Source organism: Peromyscus maniculatus, chromosome 15 (assembly GCF_049852395.1).
Source record: "Peromyscus maniculatus bairdii isolate BWxNUB_F1_BW_parent chromosome 15, HU_Pman_BW_mat_3.1, whole genome shotgun sequence".
Classification (NCBI taxonomy): Eukaryota; Metazoa; Chordata; class Mammalia; order Rodentia; family Cricetidae; genus Peromyscus; species Peromyscus maniculatus.
The window spans coordinates 8663228-8686795 of record NC_134866.1 but is presented as its reverse complement, the minus strand read 5'-3'; the positions used below and the strand labels follow the sequence as shown (position 1 = coordinate 8686795).

General features: G+C 42.9%; 1 protein-coding gene and 1 long non-coding RNA gene across 3 annotated transcripts in view; one reads left to right on the top strand and one right to left on the bottom strand.

The window, feature by feature from the left end:
• Window positions 1-378: 378 nt before the first annotated feature.
• On the bottom strand, window positions 379-23043 carry LOC121822695 (uncharacterized). The gene is made up of 4 exons (XR_006063872.2): window positions 22911-23043; window positions 12503-12701; window positions 2836-2909; window positions 379-1871 (listed from the first exon to the last, which is right to left on the bottom strand). It is a non-coding gene; the product is annotated as an uncharacterized LOC121822695 (long non-coding RNA).
• The window catches only part of Cmbl (carboxymethylenebutenolidase homolog), a 20290-nt gene continuing 16666 nt past the window's right edge, over window positions 19945-23568 (top strand). Inside the window, exon 1 of one of the 2 annotated variants that reach the window (XM_076551680.1) lies at window positions 19945-20384. The gene's annotated coding sequence lies outside the window, so the exon portion shown is untranslated. Of the gene's footprint in view, window positions 20385-23008; window positions 23179-23568 lie in introns of those variants that run through there. The other variant, XM_006979974.4, reaches the window with a different exon arrangement.

Here is a 23568-nt window from a genome sequence, read left to right as displayed (position 1 = left end):
CTGCTGAGCCATTTCTCCAGCCCATATATTGAGACTCTTAAGTTGCAAGCATGGAAGGCTAATGAAAGAGACATGTGTCTTAAGGAAGCTAGTTACTAGAACTGAGAAAGGAACTGGAGGTAGCACAGTGGTTCACACCTGTATTCCCAGCACACAGACACTGAGACTGAGGCAGAAGGATCATAAGTTCAAGAATAGCCTGGGATAACTAGTAAGATCTTATCTCAAAATAAAATATCTGAACCTCAGGATGAAAAGAGATGGAATGCAGGCCTGGAGTCCTGGTAGGACCCTCCTGTAAACAAATTTCTAAATGTTCTTAATAAACAAAAAACACAGAGCCAAATATAGGCATGAAAGCCTTAGAGAAATCAGGGAAATAGGGAAAGCCACCAGCCAACCTCACCTCACCAACTCTGCAGCTTCCAAATGTGAGTTACTTCCTGTCTACCCGAGTCTATGTGCCTTGCTGTGGAATTAAGGCATGTGCCACCACACCTGGCTCTGTTTCCAGTGTGGCCTTAAACACACAGAGATCCTGCCTGCTAAGTGATAGGATTAAGGGCTTGTGCTACCACTGTCTGACTTCTTTGTTTACATATAATGGCTTTCTTTTTCCTCTGATTCTCCAGGCAAGCTTTATTTATCAAAGCACAAATAAAATATCACCACATTTCAGCACAAATAAAATATCACCACATTTCCCCTTTTTTGTCTAATAAAAAGAAAAAATTTTAAAGTTATAACTAATATAAGAAAAACTATATACAATAAGTACAATAACTATATACAATATATGCAAGCATTAAATACATCAAGAATGTCTAGTCCATTTGTATTTGACAAATTTAGAGAAAATATTCCATTATCTATCCTATTTTGATGAGTCCAAAATGTGCTTTTCACTTTCTATCCTAACTTATGCTACCAACAGGAAACTATCTTATGGTGTCTTTCAAACTTATACACTTAACACCTCTTAGTGAGTTTCTTTTCTGAATTTCTTAACAAGGAAAACTGTAACTATAACTATCTAATCTTGAACTCCCTCAGGGACCCAAGAAGGAAATAATATTACCTAGTAAAACAGGAAGTGCAAACAAGTGACTTCCAAAAAATGAGTTATGATGGAAACAGCCAGCTTCCTGGATAGTCACCCCAGGTTTCTCTGCACATTGGAACATCATCTTTGGCCTTCAGGCTTAGCATATCTGACAGACTCATTTATGAAGTAGGATGTACACAAGGCCTACAGCTCAACCTTACTTTCGGTGAGAGCAGTCCATGTACCAGATAAGTCTGAATTCCACCAGTGTCCTGTCATGATTCAGGATTTTAAATTCTGGAAATTGCTGGTGTTTTTGGAATTCAGCTGCCAATTCTTCTCAGCTTGTGTGTGGCTTTATCTTGGCATTCATTTCTTCTTGGTTTGTGGGTAGCTTCATCTCCTTTATTAAATGCCAGTCTACCATTGAGAGAATAGACTCCATCAATCTAGTTACTTTGTCAAGAATAACTGTTTCAGCTACTGTCCCACTGCACACCAGAAGCCATTGGTCCATTGCCTGTTCAGCTGCCTTTGAAGAAAGGGGCGCTGTACCTTTTCCGGATTGCAAAGCCACTTCAGTGATGGTGCCTTGGAGGATGCCTGTTGCTAAAGCCACAGCCACATTTGTCTTGGCAAGGATCAGTAGTCCTTTGTTTTGTGTCCTGTTTGTCCATTTTGGATAGCATACTGTCAGCAGTCAGTGCAAGGGCACTTTCTTGCCCAGTGGCTAACTTTTGCCACAATGAAAGTTAACTCCATATGCATTTTCTTCAATGCCCATATCTTCTCTGAAGTAGATTGATGCTGCCAGGAGCAGACATGTCTCATAGTCATTAAAAAAAAGAAAAGAAAATCTATGTTATTAAAACATTTTAAGTGCCATATTATGTAGATCTCTGAAGGTTTTGAAGATGACCTATCTAAAATATATCTCTGCTTGACCTTGCAAACATATCTAGTATGACTACAAGTTCAATTGTAATGTCTAACTACTAACTTTCATTTTTTTATATCATAATATTTGATAATAATAACATTCAAGGATTAGCAAATTGCATTACATTGTTAAATGAACTGTATAGGTACAATATCCTGAACAAAAGTAGAAATATACGCCGGGGGGGTGGGGGTGGGGTGGGGGTGGGTGGCGGCGGCGGCGGCGGCGGCGGCGGCGGCGGCGGCGGCGGCGGCGGCGGCACACACCTTTAATCCCAGCACTCTCAGGAGGCAGAGCCAGGCGGATCTCTGTGAGTTCGAGGCCAGCCTGGGCTACCAAGTGAGTTCCAGGAAAGGCGCAAAGCTACACAGAGAAACCCTGTCTCAAAAAAAAAAAAAAAAAAAAAAAAGTAGAAATATACGTACAGTATTTTCTAACAAAATCAATCTCAAATTTGTATCAATATACATATTGTATACAGTATATAAAAATCCAATCCAATATAAAATATTTAAAACTAGTAGTTGTCTTTTAAAAGTAAATTTAATAATCTACCTTTTTATCTGTATCATGTCCATGTCCTCTCTTTTTTCTTTTCAAAGTACATTCAATAATCTACCCTTTATTCTATCATTTCTATTTTTTTCAGAGTAGATTCAATAATCTACCTCTTATCTATATCCTCTCTTTTCTTTTTCTTTTTTTTTTCAAACAAGAACCTTAAATCTAATCTCCTTTGTTTAGCCTCTTTCCTGACTGTTAACAATAACAACTTGTAACCAACAATCCTAAACAATGACAGTTATCCCAAACCCAAACCCATTAAAAGGCCATAAACCACCTGCCTCACCTCTTGGGAATGTGGGCATTGTGTTCTTAAAATTGCTTCCTGCTGTTTGTGGGTGGAGGCATCTTTAGGGGATCCTGAAAAGAAAAATTTTGGGTTAATTGTCTAGTCCTGGGAGAGATAGCTGTATCATTTGTTGTCTGGTCTATGCATAATGCAAAAGTGCAGGGCTTATCTCAAGTCTTTGCTAGAATAGTCTGTGATCATCTCAGCTAGCGATCTCGAAATTGTCGTGAGCAGTTTGTAGTCTAAAGCTGATCTTTGGGTGATGTTTGTCAGCTTAGTGATATTATTATTGTCTACATGGAATCGTTACTGTGGGGCCCATCATCTTTCTAGACATTTCAAATTCACTGTTAGGTCTGGTATTGATTCCCTGCAGAAAACTGATAGACATTCCAACACAAAAACATGTATAGGCAGCTAAATGAAGCGTTTTTTTCTAGAATTAGTTAGTATTCTATATGACCAGTAATATCATAACAAAAGTTTTAAAATGTATATATATAAATCTTATAAATTTTTGATATAAATTCATACCTTAAGAAAAATTTGAAGAATCAAAATAGAACCAAAGAATTGAGATTAGTGGCAATGGAATAATCCCTTAATTTTTGTTTTTCTTCTGTCCCATATCAGATGGCTCTTCTGACATGATACAGAGATTTTGCCTTTTCCTTTTAACAAACATGCTTGGGTTTAAAGAAGGAGAGAGCCATTCTCCAACTCCAAAGCCAGCTTTAATTTTTAATTGAACTGGGACTACATAAAGACCATTTGTGTTAAGTGTCTGCAGAAAAGAGCAGAAACAAACATTTAGGAAGACTTATGAAATTTTATATGTGATATACCAATAGGCCAATTTACTCTTTTTCTTGGGACATTTTTTCTAGATGATTTGTCCTTTTTCTTCAGATGTCTCATTTGTCCAGTGTTCTTCAGATTTCTTAGCCTTCATTATACTGAAAGATAAAATAAAAAACCCTTCCCCAAGCCTAACTTTGGGGAGGTTCCCTTTTGGCAAGTTATTATCTGATTAAATGAAAAGGCATGTGTTAGTGGTATAAGTTAGTTTAAATTGGATGGTCATGTTGGTTGATGAACTATCACCTCTTCTAATTAAGAGGTCTCTCTTGCTCAACTCAAACCTTTATCAATTTTGATGGTATCCACAGCTTTTCTTCTCCCATAGAAACAAAAGCAAAACCTCATCCTCAGCGTAACACATATCTTGGTTTCCATTCTGAGGTCAGCATATCCTTAAAATATATAGGCTGATTTAATCCTGAAGTTTTTTCTATTATCCAATGTCTCTCCACAGCTGTTGTTCCTTTCTCATTAGCACTGAGAAAATTCAAAGTTAATAGAGCATTATGTAATCTATTTCTGGGGGGGTTTGTTACCCCTTTCTGTTTATTTAGCATATCCTTTAGAGTTCTGTTTGATCTTTCTATAACTGCTTGACCTGTAGGATTATGTGGTATACCTGTAATATGCCTTATATTGTAATAAGCAAAAAACTGTTTCATTTTTTTTTTTTTTTTGTTTTTTTTTGTTTTTTTTGGTTTTTTGAGACAGGGTTTCTCTGTGTAGCTTTGCGCCTTTCCTGGAACTCACTTGGTAGCCCAGGCTGGCCTCGAACTCACAGAGATCCGCCTGGCTCTGCCTCCCGAGTGCTGGGATTAAAGGCGTGCGCCACCAACGCCCGGCCTGTTTCATTTTAACAGAGACATATGATGGAGCATTGTCAGTTTTGATTTGTGCAGGTATACCTATGATGGCCATAACTTCTAGCAAATACATGATTACAGAATCAGCTTTTTCAGAACTCAGAGCAGTCACCCATTGAAATCCTGAATAAGTATCAATGGTGTGGTGTACATATTTCAGTTTTCCAAATTCTGCAAAGTGAAACACATCTATCTGCCAGATTTCATTCCTTTGAGTACCCTTTGGGTTACATCCTACTGGTTAAGGAATCTGATTATAAAAAAGAACAAGTGGGACATTTCCTCACAATTTCCTTGGCTTGTTGCCAGGTTATGGAAAAATTCTTTTTAAACCTTTACTATTGACATGATGTTTTTTTTATGAAATTCTGAGGCCTCCAGCACATTTCCTATCAATAGTTTATCAATCTCATCATTACCTGTGTTAGAGGGCCTGGAAGACCCAAATGGGATTGGATGTGAGTTATGTATAAGAGATGCTTCCTATTCCTGATTATGTCTTGTAACTGAATAAATAACAAAGTCAATTCTGACTCATAAGGGATAAATTCTGCAGTCTCAATATGTAAGACCACCCTTTCAGCATACTGAGAGTCAGTAACTATGTTGAGAGGTTCAGAAAAATCCATTAATACCAACAGAGTAGCATACAATTCTGATTTTTGAGCCAAATTATAAGGACTTTGAACCACTTTACTTAAATTTTCTGACTTGTAGCCTACCTTTCCTTGTTTGTTTGCATCTGTATAAAATGTACGGGCTCTAGATATGGGTGTTTCCCAAACAATGTGAGACAGAATCCAATCAGCTCTCTTTATAAGTGAAGGAAGGATTCTTTTGGGCCTTGTATAACTTTTGGAAATGATTCAATTTTCTTTCCTGCTTACTTAATTCTGTCCCATGCATTCATGGCTGCCATGCAGCATAGAATTAAGGTTTGGGTATCACATAAACATTGTCTTTGTATACTAGTGTAATCACCTTCTCCAAGAAGCTGGTCCTGGGAAATTTCCACACCTCTAGTTCTACATTGGTGTTCTATGGTTTTTAACTTCCTCTTTAAACCAAGTTCTTCATTGTAATTGTGCTCTGGCTTCTAGGATAGCTATAATTTATTCTTTCTAGTCCTGAGGGATAATTCTATTACAAGTTGACCACGAGTTTAACATCTGCTTTACAAATGGAGGATGCATGCCATATGATACTATAGCTTTTTTAAATCTCCTTTAAATCTAACATTTCCACTGGAGTCAAATTAGCTCATACATGCCCTAGAGCAGGTAGTTCCTATAAGGTTGCCGGATAGATTAAGTTTGGTTGTTTGAAAACAGGCTGTCTCTTTGTAACTGTAAAATTCAATCCTGAAATAATTTCACCTTTAGATTCTCCTGTCTGGGTCTGAATTTCTCTGTAATTTATTTAAACAGGTTTTTCTAAAGCTTTCATCTTGGCACCTAAATGGGCCAACCTTTTTAATGCTAAAATAAAAATGATCAAACAAATAATATTCATAATTGATGTTACATACAGCCCATCAATGTTAATTATCTTCTTATTTAATTGTTGCATTTTCAGACTTCCTAATGTGTCATCAAACAGAGACCAAATTCCTTCCCTTGTAAAAATGTTTCCTTTTTTTTGTTTTTTGAGACAGGGTTTCTCTGTGTAGTTTTGGTGCCTGTCCTGGATCTCGCTCTGTAGACCAGGCTGGCCTCGAACTCATAGAGATCCGCCTGACTCTGCCTCCCAGCTGCTGGGACTAAAGGTGTACGCCACCACCACCTGGCCAATGCTTCCCATTTTTTTTAATGTGGGAAAAAGATTCTCTTTTAACTAATTTCACTCTTTAAGATATCTTAATTAGGGTTGGGGATTTAGCTCAGTGGTAGAGCACTTGCCTAGCAAGCGCAAGGCCCTGAATTCAGTCCTCAGCTCTGGAAAAAGAAAAAAAGAATGATATCTTAATTGACTTACCAAGTCTGTCGACTGTGTAGAACAGTAAAGTCTGAGGGAATTTCAAAGAAGCTGCCTAGTGTGGTGGCAGTCTGAGATGGGAATCGAGAGAGAGAGAGAGAGAGAGAGAGAGAGAGAGAGAGAGGGAGCACCCACCATCTACCAGGAGAAAGAAAGCCAAAGAGACTCTAGCCACGTGCTCTGGCCTGAACTGTGAAGCTGGGCCCAAGGCAGGGGCCCTGTAAGCCCACACATAGTTTTTTAATGAATTCTTGCCACATGGGCACCAACTGTAGATGAATTTCTTTTTCTTTCTTTCTTTCTTTAAAGATTTATTTATTTATTATGTATACAGCATGACTGCAGGCCAGCAGAGGGCACCAGATCTCATTACAGATGGTTGTGAGCCACCATGTGGTTGCTGGGAATTGAACTCAGGACCTCTGAAAGAGCAGTCAGTGCTCTTAACCTCTGAGCCATCTCTCCAGCTTGTAGATGAATTTCTAAATGTTCTTAATAAATAAAGAACACAGAGCCAAATATAGGGGTGAAAGCCTTAGAGAGATCAGGGAAATAGGGAAAGCCACCAGCCAACCTCACCTCACCAACTCTGCAGCTTCCAAATGTGAGTTACTTCCTGTCTACCCACGTCTATGTGCCTTGCTGTGGAATTAAAGCGTGTGCTGCCACACCCTCCCTCCTTACCTCTGTACCTGTTTCACTGTCCTCTCTAACCATAGAGCTAATCATATCGTAGAGTATGGCCATGGCAAAGCACCTGAATTCATGTGTGGCTATTCCAGCCACACTCTAGCAAAGTAACTCATTTCCTCTTACCTTAAACCAGAGCCAGCTTACTGGTAGATACGGTACTGGTACTCTGTGATGCTGGCCAGGGGCAGCAAGTAGCAGCAGCTTGTAGGTAGCCTAGACATCATGAGGGGGCAGAAATCATCCCTCTAGCCGGGGGTGGAGCAGAGTGGGGTGGGGGTAGGTAATGCTGCATGTCTTTAATCTCTGCTGTAGGCCACAGGAAATATATGAAGTTGGATTTCAGCTCATTATGACAAAGATATTCTGGAAGAAACCAAGGGCCTTCCAGAGGTCAAGCTGAGGCTCAAGGAATCTTGGTGATCTTGGCTTTTGATTATCAGCCATTTCCTGCTGTGAATTTCTTGTGTGCTATTGTAGCTTTTCCTTCATTCATTGAGCACAATCTCTCCTTTACTAATGGAATATTTAAATAACTTTCTGTGCAGTAATGCATCCAGGATCCCTAATTTCAGGCCTTTCTGTAATTATCATCATTAGCAGCATCCGGCCAGGACCATACCCGGATGGATGAAAGTATCTTATCAGAGATACAGCTGTACTCTCTAAGAACAGTCTTAAGCATCCAGACTACCTATTTGAGAAGGCCTGGTGGATGTGCTAATTAAGTTAACTTTCTTCCTTTCCAAACTCTTATCTCCAGTTTTACATCTACCTCTAACTATTAACTCAGAACTAAAGGGTTTCTACTTACTGGTACATCAAGCTGACTCAGCCTGCCTAGCCACCAAGTACACTCCCCGGCCCTGACAGAATGCAGTAAGTAGTCAAGATAGCTTGGACAGATAAGCGGCCAAAGGAAAATAAGGCAGTTTTGTTTCCACTCGTCACTGATAGACTCCTAGCACTTTAACTAACCACTTCTAAGAATATAGTTGAGCACATAAAATACCATGCTCAGATATTAACCAAATTTAGCCCTCAGTTGATTCTATTCTCCATTAGTCACTTCCCATTTGGGTTGCAAATGATGGCTGGCAATTACTGCCCTTTTGTGTGGATCTTATTGCCTCCCCCCCTTTTGACCCTGAGGGAATTCAAGCCTGGTGAACTTGCCTTAGCCAGAGCATTGCTATTGCATGGGCATATAACTAAACCTCAGAGACTTGGAAGGACTAGATGGAGAAGAGAAAAGAGAATGAAAGAACTAGATGAGTAAAAACTGGAGAGGAAGGAACTGAGATGGGGAAGAACTAGATTGAAGGGCTAGAAGAGAGTGCTAGAGGAATGAGATGGGAGATGAAGAAGAGGGGGATAGGGAAGAACAAGATGAGGAACAAGATGAGAAAGAAGGAGATCGGGGAGGAGCTGAGACAGGAAGGAACTAGGTGGATGAGAACCTAGATGGGGCGGAACTAAGATGAGAGAATTAAGGTAGAACTTAGAGGACAGCAGATAAATGTAGAGAGAAATCAGGCAAGAAAGGAGCTGGGCACGAGAGCAGAACTGAAGCTGTGGAGACAGAATTTTATCTCAGAGGAATGAAGCAGACGGATAAAGAGCTCGGTGTACTTAGATTCTTTTCCCGAAAATAATTCATGCCATTCATAGATTCTCTACTGGGCCCCTGGGAAGAAGATTATTAAGGCTGTTCCTTACTAATATTTGAGAAATCTCAGTACTTGTGAGGCAGAAGCAGGCGAATCTCTGAGATCGAGGTGAGCCTCATCTACAGAGTGAGTCCCAGAACAGCCAGGATTACACAGAGAAAATCTGTCTCAAAATAAACAAACAAAAAACAAATCCACTACTCTATAGTGTACTGTGCAGCGAAGCTAGGCTGTTCAGAAACTTATGTGTACCCAATATCTATTCTACTTAGAATAAATTTTCAGTTTATAGTGAGGGAGTGACCTCGCCCTAACAGAGTGGCATCTTTGCTGCAAGCAACAGTAGACACTATTTCATCTTTCTCTAAGAAGCAAGGAGAAAGCCACGATGCCTCTTCTGACTTAGTCTAGAAGGCATAAGCTGTCGTATTGCCAGCCACTAAGAATAACCAACATTTAAGGGGAGGAGCTGTCCTTTGCTTGGAAGAATAAAAATATTTATGTATAGATTGAAAAATTTTAAATTTATTCTTATTTGTGCTTACCTGATTGTCTGTATGTATACACAGAGGATAGAAGAAAGTGTCAGAACCCCTGGAACTAGAGTTACAGATGGTTGTGAGCCCCTTATGTGTGTGTCAAAAACCAAAGCTGGGTCCTCTGCCAGAGCACCAAGTGCTCTTGGCCACTGAGCCATCTCTCCAGCAGCCCCCACTTATGGGAGATTTTAAAAATCACCAGGGGACCAGATGGTGGTGGCACACACCTTTAGTCCCAGCACTCAGGGGGCAGATGCAGGTGGATGCTCTGTGAGTTTGAGGTCAGCCTGGTCTACAGAGTGAGTTCCAGAACAGCTAGGGGTACATAGAGAAACCCTGTCTCAGTAAACAAACAAACAAACAAAACAAAACAAAACAAGCCCCCCTCAAATAACCCCCAAAAAATCACTACTGGGATTATTTTAAGCTAAAAGAGGCCACAGAACTAATGTAATATGCTCCAGGTTCCCAGCTTTTGTGAGCTGTCATTTGTGCTGGGGTGAGCTTTGGTGATGCAGCTGGCTTTGTCATTTCTGCTCCTGTAAGTAACCCCAATAAAATCCATCAGTTGACCAAGTTGGACTTTGGTAGTATCCATACTTCGGTCTGTCATGGGCTCCCTGTATCTAAGGTGAATGAATGTGTGTGTAGCAGCTCCCCAAAAAAGCTTTGTCACACAATGTCCATGAACATGGGAGGTCTTTCCATCTTCTAGTGTTTCTTTGATTTCTTCAGTGTTTTCATTTTTCCACTGTAGAAATCTTTCATTTCCTGATTTAGGTTTATTTCAAAGTCGGTTTTGTTGTTATTTTGAAATGATTGTGAATGGGAATGTTGTGCTGATTTTATTTATTTATTTTTAAATCACATTTATTTGTGTGTGTGTGTGTGTGTGTGTGTGTGTGTGTGTGTGTGTGTGTGTGTACAAGTGCACACAAGCACATGTATGGGCACAGCTGTCACAATGTGTATATAAAGACCACAGGACAACTTTCTAGAGTCAGTTCCATTCTCTATTAACACCACGTAAGTCCTGGGGATTGAACTCAGGCTATCTCGGGTCTTTAGGGTCTCTTATGTGTCATCTGCACATAAAGACTTTTCCTTTTTCATTTGTATGTGTCTCCCTTTTGTTACCCTCTGGGATTGTTGCTCTAGCTAAGACTTCAAGTACTGTACTGGGTATGAGTGGAGAAAGTGGCCACCACTGTCTAGTCCTGTCTGGAAATGCTTTGATTTTTCCTGTCTAGTATAATTGCAGGGTGGGCTCATCATTATTAGTCATTATTAGGTTGAGGTATGGTCCTTCTGTTCTTGTTTTTTTTTTTTTCAGGGCTTTTGGTGAAGAGATTTGGGGCTTTGTCAAAAGTTCTTTTTGCATCTTTGAGATGATAGTGTGATTTATTTATTTATTATTAGGTTTTCTGAGACAGGGTTTCTGTGTAGCTTTGGAGCCTGTCCTGGAACTCAAACTGTAGACCAGGCTAGCCTCAAACTCACAGAGATCCGCCTGCCTCTGCCTCCCGAGTGCTGGGATCAAAGGTGTGCACCACCACCACCCAGCCTGATAGTTGATTTCTGTCTTGAGTTTATTCATGGAATGTATAACATTATTGATTTGAATATATTAAGCCATCTCTATATTACTGGAATGAAGTCACCTTGAACATGATGAATGATCTTTTTTATGTGTTCTTGGAACCAGTTTGCAAGTATTTTACTGAGAATGTTTGCATCTGTGTTCACCAGGGAGGATTGCCTATAACTCTCTCTCTCTCTCTCTCTCTCTCTCTCTCTCTCTCTCTCTCTCTCTCTCTCTCTCTCTCTCTCTGTGTGTGTGTGTGTGTGTGTGTGTGTGTGTGTGTGTGTGTGTGTGTGTTTTGTATTTCGTTTTGGTGTTAGGGTAAATCTGGCCTTGTGTGGAGTCTTCTTTCTGTTTCTATTTTATGGAGTAGTTTGAGAAACATTTGGTATTACTTCTTTAAATGTCTGGTAGAATTGAGCAGTCAACCCTCCAAAGTCTGGGTTTTTTTTTTAGCTGAGATAATTTTTATTACTGTTCTAATCTCATTGCTTGTCATAAAACTGTCTGAGTTGTTTGTCTCATATGGTTTGATTTAGGTAGGTTGTGTGAACCTAGAAAATTGTGCATTTTTAAAAAAATTTTCCAGTTTAGTGGAATATAAGTTATTAAGGTATATCTTACTGATTTTCTGAATGTCCTTGGTATCTGATATAATGTCCCCTTGAAGAAAGCCTTTTTTGTAGTTCCCATGGGAAGAAGTGGGTAAGGCAGGGTGAGACTGGCCAATCTGAGTGATGTCAGAGAGTTCCAGGCATAATTGTTGTTCAAATCTTAGGTGGTCTTTTAATAAAAACCCAGAGCCAGATCTCAGGGTGAAAGCTGAAAGAAAGATCAGAGAAGCAGAGCAGCCAGCCACTAGTTCTCACCTTTACTAAATCTCTTTAGAGAGTGCATTCCTTTTCCTTATGCCTTATATACCTTTCTCTGCCCTGCTGTATTACTTCCTGAGATTAAAGGCATGTGTGCTTCCCACGCAAAGGCATGAGACCTTGAGTGTTGGGATTAAAGGTGTGTGCCACCACTGCCTGACCTCTATGTCTTATCTAGTGACTGGCTCTGTCCTCTGATCAGGCAAGTTTATTAGGGTACACAATATATCACCATACATAAGGGCTCTCTCTAGGTGTCTAGCATGAAGAGCTGATGGTCAGTGTTCTGAGTTTGAGAGCCCAGTAGCACCTGATAAAGGAGCATTGAGATCTGATTCAGGATTGGTTAGTTTGCCAATGAAAGGTATATTATCTCTAGGAATCAGCCAGCCCTAGAGGGCTATGTCCAGGTTGGCAAGGACCCAGCTGCCAAAGCATCAGAAACACATAATTTAACACAAATACTGCCAGGCATGATGATACATGAATGTGGTCAGCCCTCAGGAGGGTGAGGCAGGAAGATTGTAAATTCGAGGTCAGCATGGGCTGCCGAGGGACAGATCTTGTTCTAAACAAATGAATGCTACTCACCAACATTTAATAGTTCACATACCTTCTAAGTGTCAGGACTCTGAGCTTAGTGGCTCAGTGCCTCTTGCTCAGAGTTTCTCAGGAAGTTTCAGTAGATATCCAGGGATACCATCATCTGGTGATTTACTGGGCTTCAAGGATCTCTTTCCCAAATGGACAGCCATGTGGCCAATTGGAGATAATCCTTAATTGTGTGCTGGCCTTTGCTAACAGCTTCAGTTCTTCACCATGGGTGGACGGACAGAGGAGGAAAAGCAAGATGGGGGAGGGGAAATGGGCACCTGAGCATCAAGGTGAAAGTCACCTTTACAAAAATTAAATGACTGTTAGGAGTACCACCACACACACACACACACACACACACACACACACACACACACACACACACACACACACACCCGCCTCCCCTAGTTGGGTTCCAGTTCTGGAACAGTTGCGGGCTGAGCATGGCATCAGCCCTGAGGGCATTGTGGAGGATTTCCCACCAAAGGCACTGGCTGCTTAGTCTGTGAGGTGTGCTCTTAATCTCAGTGAAGGACCCCTTGTTTGAATAAGGTCGGCTGAGGTGATGCCTTCTCTGTTTCTGAAGTGTGTGTGTGTGTGTGTGTGTGTGTGTGCTCATGTGTGTGTAGGTGTGCATGTATGTATGTGCATATGCATGTGGGAGCCCAATGTCAATGTGTCTTATCTTGATTGTGCTCTACCTTTGTTGTTTTTTGTTTTTCTGTTTTGTTTTGTTTGAGAAAGGGTCTTTCACAGAACCAGAAACTCATCAGTTCAGCTATCCTGGCTCTGCTCCCCTTCCCTCAAGGCTGGAGTTACAGGCTGGCTCTTGTCATGCCCAGATTTCTATCTGGGTTTTTTAGATCTGCACTCAGGTCTTTGGATTGCAGAGCAGGCACGTTACCTACTGACCTATCTCCCCTGCTCCTGAAATCTCACCAATATATGTTTTCTGGCCATGCCTCCAGAACTCTGGGTGACAGCTTTCCTGGCAGACCCCTGCATCCATTTCATACTTATATAGTTTGCTTCTGAGAAAGCTGACCATTTCCAAAGCCACCCAGTACCAGCTCCTGCTATGTATCAGTTTCCTCTGTTAAAACCCAATGACTTCTAAAGAAGGCTCTTCAGATTCAAGTAAGCAACTCAGAACTCCCAGGAAGTCCCTGAAACTGACCATATCAAAAGCTCATCAGACCCCAAGGTCAGATAAGCAGGAGGGACTGCTGAAGCGACCAGACCAGACTAGCTGCCTGGAAGAGGCAACTTTCCAACCTGTTGAGCTGTCTATAAGTGGTGCAGTGAGCTGTCTACAAGTGGTGTGGTGAGGTCAGCTTTTATGAGCTGTTATTCATGCTGGGGTGAACTTTAATGATGCAGCTGCCTTTGAATTCTTTCTGATCCTATAAATAACCTCTCACCCAATAAACTCATTGGCTTACCAGGTTGGACTTTGATGGTATCCTTATTTTGGTCTGTCACTGGGTCTCTATCTGGGGTGAAGAGACACTTGTCCATGTCTCCCCAGATACAGTGTCAGCTGCTTTTTCTGCTCAAGTGTCCCCATCAGTGTAAACAGAGCCTTCTTTTCCACTGCCTGTTCCCAAATACCCGGCAGCCACTTCCCAAATTACCACACAGAGGCTTATATTAATTATAAATGTTTGACCGATTGCTCAGGCTTATTACTACCTAGCTCTTACATTTAAATTAACCCATTTCTATTAATCTAAGTATTGCCATCTATGATATTATTTTTAATATTATTCTTCCAAAGCCTAGGGCAGAAGTCCATGCCACTTAGCAGTTTAAAGTGTGTTCATGCAATCAAAAAGGCTAAAAGATATGCAATAAAAGAGGTCCAGGTTGGAAAAAACTTCTAAATGAATAATTTAAAAATAAAGTCTTTAAAGAGAGAAGTAAAATAATAATTAAAAAAGCCATGTAGAGATGGGAATTACACAGGGAGTCTGGATCCTGTATGTTATTGTATTGATTTTGAATTTTTTTGATGGCTGGTGGGCAAGAGACAGCTGCTGGCAGACATGGGCTTGTGAACAGGACTGCAAAATTGAACCAACCTAGATACTTTAGGGCTACCTTAACTTTAAAAAAGAAATAAGAAATATATTTATTAATGGAAATCAAAAATGCTTTGGAGTTTTGTTTTCACAGGAGATAAGAGGTTATGGATTCATTCGGGGTTAATATGGATCAGGTTTGATCAGGGGAGACCTCCTGAACCTTAACAGGTAATATCTGTCAACAAAAATTATAGCTGGTCTTCCCAGGACTTGGTTATTATCTCAAATTTTCTCTCTGGGACCCTAATGATACTTCGTCTACAGACAGCTGGAAGCAGTATGGAGAAAACTATGCCCACATTCCCAAGAGTTGGGGGTATGGGTGGTCTTTGGTTATTTGGTGGGTTATGGATGTTTGTTATCACTTAGGAGAATATAAGGATGATAGGCTGGGGGGCTGGAGAGATGGCTCAGTGGTTAAGAGTGTTCTTCCAAAGGTCCTGAGTTCAATTCCCAGCAACCACATGGTAGCTCACAACCACCTGTAATGATATCTGGTGCCCTCTTCTGGCCTGCAGGGACACATGCAGACAGAACACTGTATACATAATAAATAAATATTTTTTAAAAAAGAATAATAGGAGAGAAGAGTAGATTGTTGAATCTGCTTTAAATAATAAGGTAGATTATTGAATTGACTATAAACTAAGGAGCAACTATTGATCTCAAATGTTTTGTATATGTAAGGACTTTTGTATACTGATATAAATTTAAAGTAATTTTTGTTACAACACACACACTATATATATACATATATATATATATATTTCTACTTTTGTTTGAAGGATTTTTGTGTATTGATATAAATTTAAAGTTACTTTTATTACACTGTACATATGTTTCTACTCTTGTCTAAAGGGTTTTTGTATATTGATACAAATTTAAGGTTGTTTTGTTACCATGTATTATATAAATGTTTCTACTCTTGTTTAAGGTATTGTACCTATGCAGTTCATTTAAAAAAGTAAGGTAAAGTTCTAGTTTTTGAAAGCTATTATTATAAACTATATAGGACAATCAAGAAACATAGGTCAGTAGTTAGTCATTTATAACAACCAAATTTTTAGATAGGTATATTTTCTAGGTTAAATAGATATGTTTTAGATAGATGGTCTTCAAATACTTCAAAGACCTATAGAATATGGCATTTAAAAATGTTTTGTTAACTGAAAGTTTTCATGACAATGAGATGCACCTGTTCCTGGCAGCACCAGTTTACTTCAGAGAAGATGATGGACATTGAAGAAACTCCTTAGGGAGTTTGCTTTCATTGTGGCAAGGTTAGCCACTAGGCAAAGAAACTATTCTTGCCTTTGACTGCTAACAATGTGATGTGCAGACTGGACATGAGGGACACACAGGAAAAAGACCATTGAGCTTTACCAAAACAAGTCCTTCAAAATTTCTGCTTCACAGAAGAGTCTGCCAGATATTCTGCAGGATACAGAGGAAAGTAACTGATGAACTTCACCAATACAAAGTTGGATAGTCCTTCAAATTTTCTGTTTCACTGAAAAGTCTGCTAGATATTCTGGGCCTGTAGGTTGAAGATGGATGCCCCAATGTTGAAGAGAAACTTTAGGTGACTGTTCAGGTAGCCAACTGTGTCTGTTGTTAAATAATATTATATCCTTCTGGGTCTTTGATGGAGTTGAAGACTAGATAGTTACAGTTGCAGGTTTCCTTAGTTATCTTAGAAAGTAAATTAGGTGTAAAATTTTGGATTCATTAAGATAGGATAGATAATGCATTATTTTCTCTCAATATGCTAACTACAAATGGACAGAATATTGTGAATGTAATCCTTACTTGATAAATGCTATTTTATATAGTCTTACTATGTTTAAGTTAAAACCTTTTCTTTTTATTTAGACAAAAAGGGGGAAATGTTGTATAATATTTTAAGTTGTGTTACTTTTGTTTATGTTGCATTTGTTTAACTCTGTGAAGCTGTGTTACTGTGTCTGTCTAAAACAACTGATGGTCTAATAAAGAACTGAACGGCCACTAGCAAGGCAGGATAGAGAAATAGGCTGCGGGGCTGGCAGGCAGGGAGAATATATAGAAGGAGAAAGCTGGGAGGAGGAAGAAAAAAGAATTATCTAGAGAAAAAATAGTCAGAGAAGGAAGAGGACTCCAGGGGCCAGCCACTCAGCAACACAGCAAGCCTCGGAGTAAGAGTAAGATTTATAGAATCTCGAGAACGGGGAAAGCCCAGAGGCAAAAGATAGATAATTAAAATTAAGGAAAGCTGGCAAGAAACAAGCCAAGCTAATGCCAGACATTTATAATTAAGTATAAGTCTCTATATGTGACTTATTTCGGAGCTGGGTGGGAGGCCCGCAAAAGAGCAAAAACAACAGCACTGTGGCTTTACTGGTCCTCTGGCATCTTGGGCAGCTGACTCGCCTCTCTCTCTCTCTCTCTCTCTCTCTCTCTCTCTCTCTCTCTCTCTTTCTCTCTCCCTCTCTCTGTCTCTCTTTCTTTCTGCCCTCCTTCTTTCCCTCCTTAGTTTGTTTTTTTTTCTGCCCAACCTTATCCTGCCTGGCTACTGGCTGAACAGCTTCTTTATTGACCAATGGGAATAATACATATTGAGAGTTTACAGAAGGATCATCCCACAGCACATCATCATCCTACTTGATGCAACTGGAGGAAACTGGCAAACCCTAACATTCTGATTTGAGACATCCTCACTAAGGCACCCAGTACATCCACTTCTGTCTCCATGGCTGAGGATAGCACCGCTCAGCATTCTGGCGTGCTTCAGAAGATCCCATCCCTGCATTTCTAACAGCCTCAGCTTTGCTTTCCTGCAAGCACCGGAAGCCTATTGAAGCTGTCCAAGCCTCTCAGCTGCTCTCAACAAAGCCTCGTGCCCAGTTCCAAAGCCACTTCCACATATGAGGTTTTATAAAAGCAGCACCTAATTCGGATACCAAAAATGGCTAAATTTAGCCACGATCTTAGCGGGGTGAGACAGTAAACCTTGTTGCATAGTTTGTGACTCTCAGGTTTCTGGGAGTGAAGCTAGCCCAGCATCTGTCATGAGGGTGTAAACTGGGGTTGTAGTGAGACCCATGCTGTGTCATATAAGCCCTTCAAAGAAAGCATGGCAGCTACTTACCTAGTACAGATATGTGACAAGTGAGGTGGAGAGAGAGAGAGAGGGCAATAAGCGCCCCCATGCCTGGCCTGCACATTAGGGAGGGGCGCTTCCTAGCTGCCTCTCTTCAGCGGCAGCCTGTAAGTGGGAACAGATGAGGTGGTGGGGTGCTCTCCTTGGGTACCTTTCCCAGATACCCTGAAGCACAAAGGCGCCGCTTCTGACTTGTTTCAGTTTTCTTTGGAGAGGTGGTTCGGAGGGAATTCTTTTCCTAACCTTGTGATCAAGGGCAGCGTCCTTCACAGGGGCTGGCACGGTCAGCAGTTTTGTTTGACTTTGCCCTTGTTCCTTTGTTAACTCAGCTTGGACTCATCGGTCCCTGGAATTTGGTTCCTCGTTTCCTAATGAAAAATCAAAACAACTCCGCAAGAGTAACTTGCAGCAGCTGCTGGGTCGGACCCTGAAGCTTGAGGCTCCCTCGGCTGGGAGAGCTCATCAGGAAACCCCCGCACCGACGACTTTAACAGCCTTTGTTAAATATTCGCTGTGGGGATTGGTTTCCAGTGGCGTCGGAAATGAAGCAGCGGATGCCAGAAAGCTGCCACTTTCGGGTGTCACGCACCCCCCCTACACACACACACACACACGCTACCACACCAGCCCCATGGAAAGAATTTGTGACTGCTGCTGGTCCTCGATTCATTCTAGGTGGTAACACCTTGGTGGCTTCTCTTCATTCTTCAGATGTTTAAAAATAAGACATCAGGTTTGGAGAGATGGCCCAGTGTGGTTAAAGGCATTTGCCACTCCTCCAGAGGACCTGTCTGTGTTCTAATCCCAGCACCCACTCCGGTGGCTCCCAATTGCCTGTAAATCCACCTCCAAGGAGATCCGATGCTCTTTTCTCTGTGGGCACCCACACATTCGTGGCATACACTCACTCAGATACATAAATACAAATACATCTTTTTAAAAATACCCCAAATAGGTCAGGTGTAGCACTCAGGAGGCAGCGGCAGGCAGATCTCTGTGAGTTTGAGGCCAGCTTGGTCTACTTTAGTGAGTTCCAGGACAGCCAGGGACGCTACATAGTGAGAACCTGTCTCAAAAACACAAACAAACACACAAAAGAAAACAAAATGAACAACAATAGAAAAAAAAAAACCCTTAAAATATACCTATCCTCCATTTCAGGCAAGTCTCAGGGCAGTATGTCATTCAACTACAGACACATCAGACTAGAATCTGAAGGATTCTGTTTGCAGGTGAACCTGTGGCACGGGAGAACATTTGTGCATGTGTGATTTGTCTCCAGGCACAGAATCAGACGGTCGTAACCAAACCACGCTAAGTTCGGTCAGTCACACAACAAACATCCCTCAAGCAGCGCCGCGCCTGAGGTAAGGTAGTATAGTGGAGGGTGTAGCCTTTTTATAGTTCCTACTCCGGTCCCTTCTGCTCCGGCACACTAACTGTGCTGAGCTCCTCCCTAAGACTCCACCTCCTAATCCCATCACTGTGGAAGTTAGGATCAGCATCTGAATGGGCTGTGTCCATCGAGGTCTGGTAAGGCATCTGCCATGGTGTAGCAGTTTGGCAATGTGTCTGTCCCCTGTCATAGACCGGACCGTATTTCCTAGGATTCCCTTCGCTTGTGTTTCCTGGTTGGGTGAGCTGGAAGGACTGTGCTCTCCAGAGAGGCGGAGCGAGGAAGTCTTCCTGTGCGGCTCCCTGCTGAGATACCTCTCTGCTGGCTAACGCAGTAGCAGGACCAGCCGTTGGCTGGCTTTCTCCTCATGTGCTTCATGCCTGCCTAAGCGTGTGAGTTTAGTTTCATGAAGAACAGCTCTGCGTTTTTGCAGGGCACCCTCGCCATCCCGGTGAGAAGCAGGAGGAAGGACGGACGCGGGCTTTGGACCAGCAGGTGTTGCTGAGTCACGATCTTCTCTCACCACCTCCCCGCCTCGTGTGTCAACTTTGGCCTTTAACACTGGATGTGGTTACTTAGCAACACTTCGCAGCCAGCTTGTGTAAATAAGCCGAACCCTTGCAGTGACAGCGTGCGCGCATGTGCCTGGCTCCAGGGGCTCAGTTTCTGAGGTCCACCTGGACCCCCTGGATGAGAAGCTCTCCGGTCAGGGTTTATCCCTGCCGTTTAGCCAGCCTCCCCTGGGAAGGGGCCAAATCTGGTGTCACCCCCTGACTTTGCACTTAACGTCGGGACAAATGCAAAGGGCAGAGGCGTTTCTTTGGGTTGCTCAGAGTGGGAGCTGGAGAATCATCATCGGGGCTGACTCATGTGAAGAGCAGGCCTTCTTCAACCAGAAGATGGTCTCTGCTCCTGTGGCCCAGTTATAACCGTACTCCTTCTCTCCATTACCACGCTTCTACTCAGCCCCTCAAACTGGGCTCACCACAGGCTTGTGGTGATGTATTGTGCGTCCCAGTAAAGCTTACCTGGGGATCAGAGGACAGAGCCAGCCACTAAATTAGACATAGGTCAGGTAAGCGATGGCACACACCTTTAATCCTAGCTCTCAGGAGGCAGAGATCTGTTTGGATCTCTGTGAGTTCGAGGCCACACTGGAAACAGAGCCAGGTGTGGCGGCACACACCTTTAATCCCAGGAAGTAATATGGCAGGACACAGAAAGGTATATAAGGCGTGAGGAAACAGGAACTTGCTCTCTTGAGGCTGAGGATTTCACAGAGGTAAGCTAATGGCTGGCTATTCTGCTTCCCTGTTCTTTCAGCTTTCACCCCACTATCTGTCTCTGTTTTTTTTTTTTTTTAATTATAAGACCTTTTAAGATTTGTGTTACAAGGCTAGCAAATTGTGACAAGGCAGAGTCCTTAGAATATAAAATCCCATCTATTAATAACAGTGTTATTAAATCAGAGACTAGAACTGACACTTGAGGAGCTAAATTTAGCAAATAGAGAAAAATGATATGTAATTAGTCATATCTATTATTTCCATGTCTACAGAGTTTCAAAGATGTTGAACAATACTTGAAAATAGGTTTTTTTTTTGTTTTGTTTTTCTTAGACAGGGTTTCTTTGTGTAGCCTTAGCTGTCCTGGAACTTGCTCTGTATCCCAGGCTGGCCTCAGCTCACAGAGATCCACCTGCCTCTGGCTCCCGAGTGCTGCGATTAAAAGCTAGTTGTTTGTTTTTAATGCTACAGTGTCTCATGTAACCCAGGCAGGCCTCAGCTCCACCACGTAGCCAAGGGAGACTTGGAACTTTTTCTTGGCCTCCACCCCGAATGCCGGGATTGAGACAGTATACCAGCATTCCTGATTTTATTATGCAGTGCTGGGAAATCCAACCCAGGCTTTGTGCATGTCAGGCAAGCACTCTACCAACTGGGCTACAATCCCAGTCCCTTACAACATTCTCACAGCTTTTGAGTCCGTTCTGTTCCCCGAATCCTTGTCCACTCCCTTCTTATGGGTGCGCTCCTCTTATTTTATATTTATTTATTTACTTACTTATTTAGAGACAGGGACACACTATGTCGCTCTGGCTGCACTAGAACTCACTCTGTAGACCAGGCTGGCCTCGAACTTACAAAGATCTGCCTGCCTCTGCCTCTGGGGTGCTGGGATTGAAGACCTGTGCCACCACATCCGGCCTGCCTTCCTCTTCTTAACATACTGTCTCTATTTCTATTTCTTAAAAAAGAAAATCGAAGAGCTGGAACATGGTTCAGTGGTGAAGAGTCCTTGCTGCTCTTCCAGAGGACCCAGGTTTGGTCCCCAGCACCCACATAGTGGCCCACAACTGGAGTCTGTAATTGCAGTTCCAGGGGATCCACCATCCTCTTTGTGCCTTGAAGGGTATCAGGCAAACACATGGTGCACATGCATACACACATACAAAATATATACATACATGCATATATACATGCATGCATGCATGCATACATACATACATGCATGCATATATACACGCATGCATGCATACATACATGCATATATACATACACACATTCATACATATATGCATGTGTGTCAGATCCCAATGAAACTCAGGACAAATGGTTAACTGTGTTGCCTATCAAAGCAAACACAGGTCTCCAGGCTCACTCAGTACCCATGGCACCTCTCAGGTCTTCTCACCATGCCCCTGCCAGGGACCTTCCCCTCTCCTCCCTCTCCTTCCCCTCCCCTCCCCCTCCTTCCCTGCCCCCTTTCCACTCCCCTCCCCCACCTTCCCCTCCCCTCCCCCTCCTTCCCTGCCCCCTCTTTCCCCTCCCCTCCCCCTCCTTCCCTCCCTCCTCTTTCCCCTCCCCTCCCCTCCCCCTCCTTCCCTCCCCCTTCCCTCCCCTCTCCCTTCTCCCCTCCCCTCTCCCTCCTTCTCTGCCCCCTCTTTCCCCTCCCCTCCCCTCCCCTCCCCCTCCTTCCCTGCCCCTCTTTCCCCTCCCCTCCCCTCCCCTCCCCTCCCCTCCCCCAGCTCCTCTTTCGTACCTAACCCCCCACTTCAGCCACTCTTGGCTGTTCTCTCTCTCTTGGCTCCTGCCCCTCCTCTGCCCCCTCTCTCTCTTCCTTTCTTATGCTCCCCCTTTCTCTCTCCTCTCATGGCCTGGTCTATTCTGCTGGCCATGTTCAGTCTGGACTCTTCCAGATGCCTCTGGATGTACTCTCTCTCATATCCACAAAAAAACCTTTTCCTCAACCATACCATGGAGTGGTCGTGTTCTCATTTCATTCAACATGCAGACAAAACACTCTACATACATACATACATACATACATACATACATACATACACACATACACACGTACACACATAGAAAAGGGAGGGAAAAGTGGCATCGTGTGTGTGGTGACACACACACCATAGCCCAGCACTTGGGAGGCAGTGACAGGAACATCAAGAGTTCAAAGCCAGCCTGGATCACACGGGGAGACTCCATCTCAAAAACAAACAAACAAACAGAGTCTGGAAAGATGGCCCGCAGTCAGGAGCAGTCAAAGTTCTTCCAGAGGACCCAGGCTTGGTTCTGAGCACTCACTCACACAGGGCCTCACGACTGTCTGTTATTCCAATCCCAGGGGTCCACTGCGCTCTTCTGGTCTCTAGGGGCACCAGGCATGCAGACACACATGCTGGCAAAATACCCACACAGAAAATTAAAAATAAATAAACAAAACAAAACAAAAAAACCCAGGTTAACCCCCCCCCCGCCCCGCCCCCGGAAACTGAAGAAGGGCACCCCCCCCTCCGTTGTACCTCTTTTGACGGTTCCATAACAGAGGAGCAGTCCTGTCCACATGAGGTGTCGAATGGAGCTCACAGGCCTCTGATGCCGTCCACCTCTCTTAGCAGAGACACACCTGCTCCCCGGGGTCGTTCTGGAGTATTGTCTGGATTGTCGTGAAGACAAGAGCTACCCGGAGGAAGGCCATGAACCAGCCCCTGTATCTATCTTCTACATCTTCGTGACAGTACAGGACGTTCAACCCCGTTTCATCGCCCTTGCCTGGGGGTGTTGGGGAAGGTTAGGGCAGCGGGAAGCCTCTACCCACTCCATCTTCTTTCCTCAAAGTTTTCTTTCACTTTCCTTCCTCTGTGGACAACGAACTCGGGTTGCATGAGGTGAACATGGGCGTGGGGGATAAGTACAGAAATGCACTAGCTCGTTCCTTGAAATAGCCTGATTGTGATTGACAACAGAGAAGTACAGGTCCCAGCAGATAGGCACCGGGCAGTGTCCCAGGCTCCCCCGCTGCCTCCTCAGGCCTCTGCTTCCCTCCTATCACTCTCTTCCCACCCTGCCCTCTTGCCTCCATCCCAGAGAGAGCCCCTTCGCGATCCCTGCAGACCCCCTGATTTCAGGTCTCCTCCTCCTCCTCCTCCTCCTCCTCCTCCTCCTCCTCCTCCTCCTCCT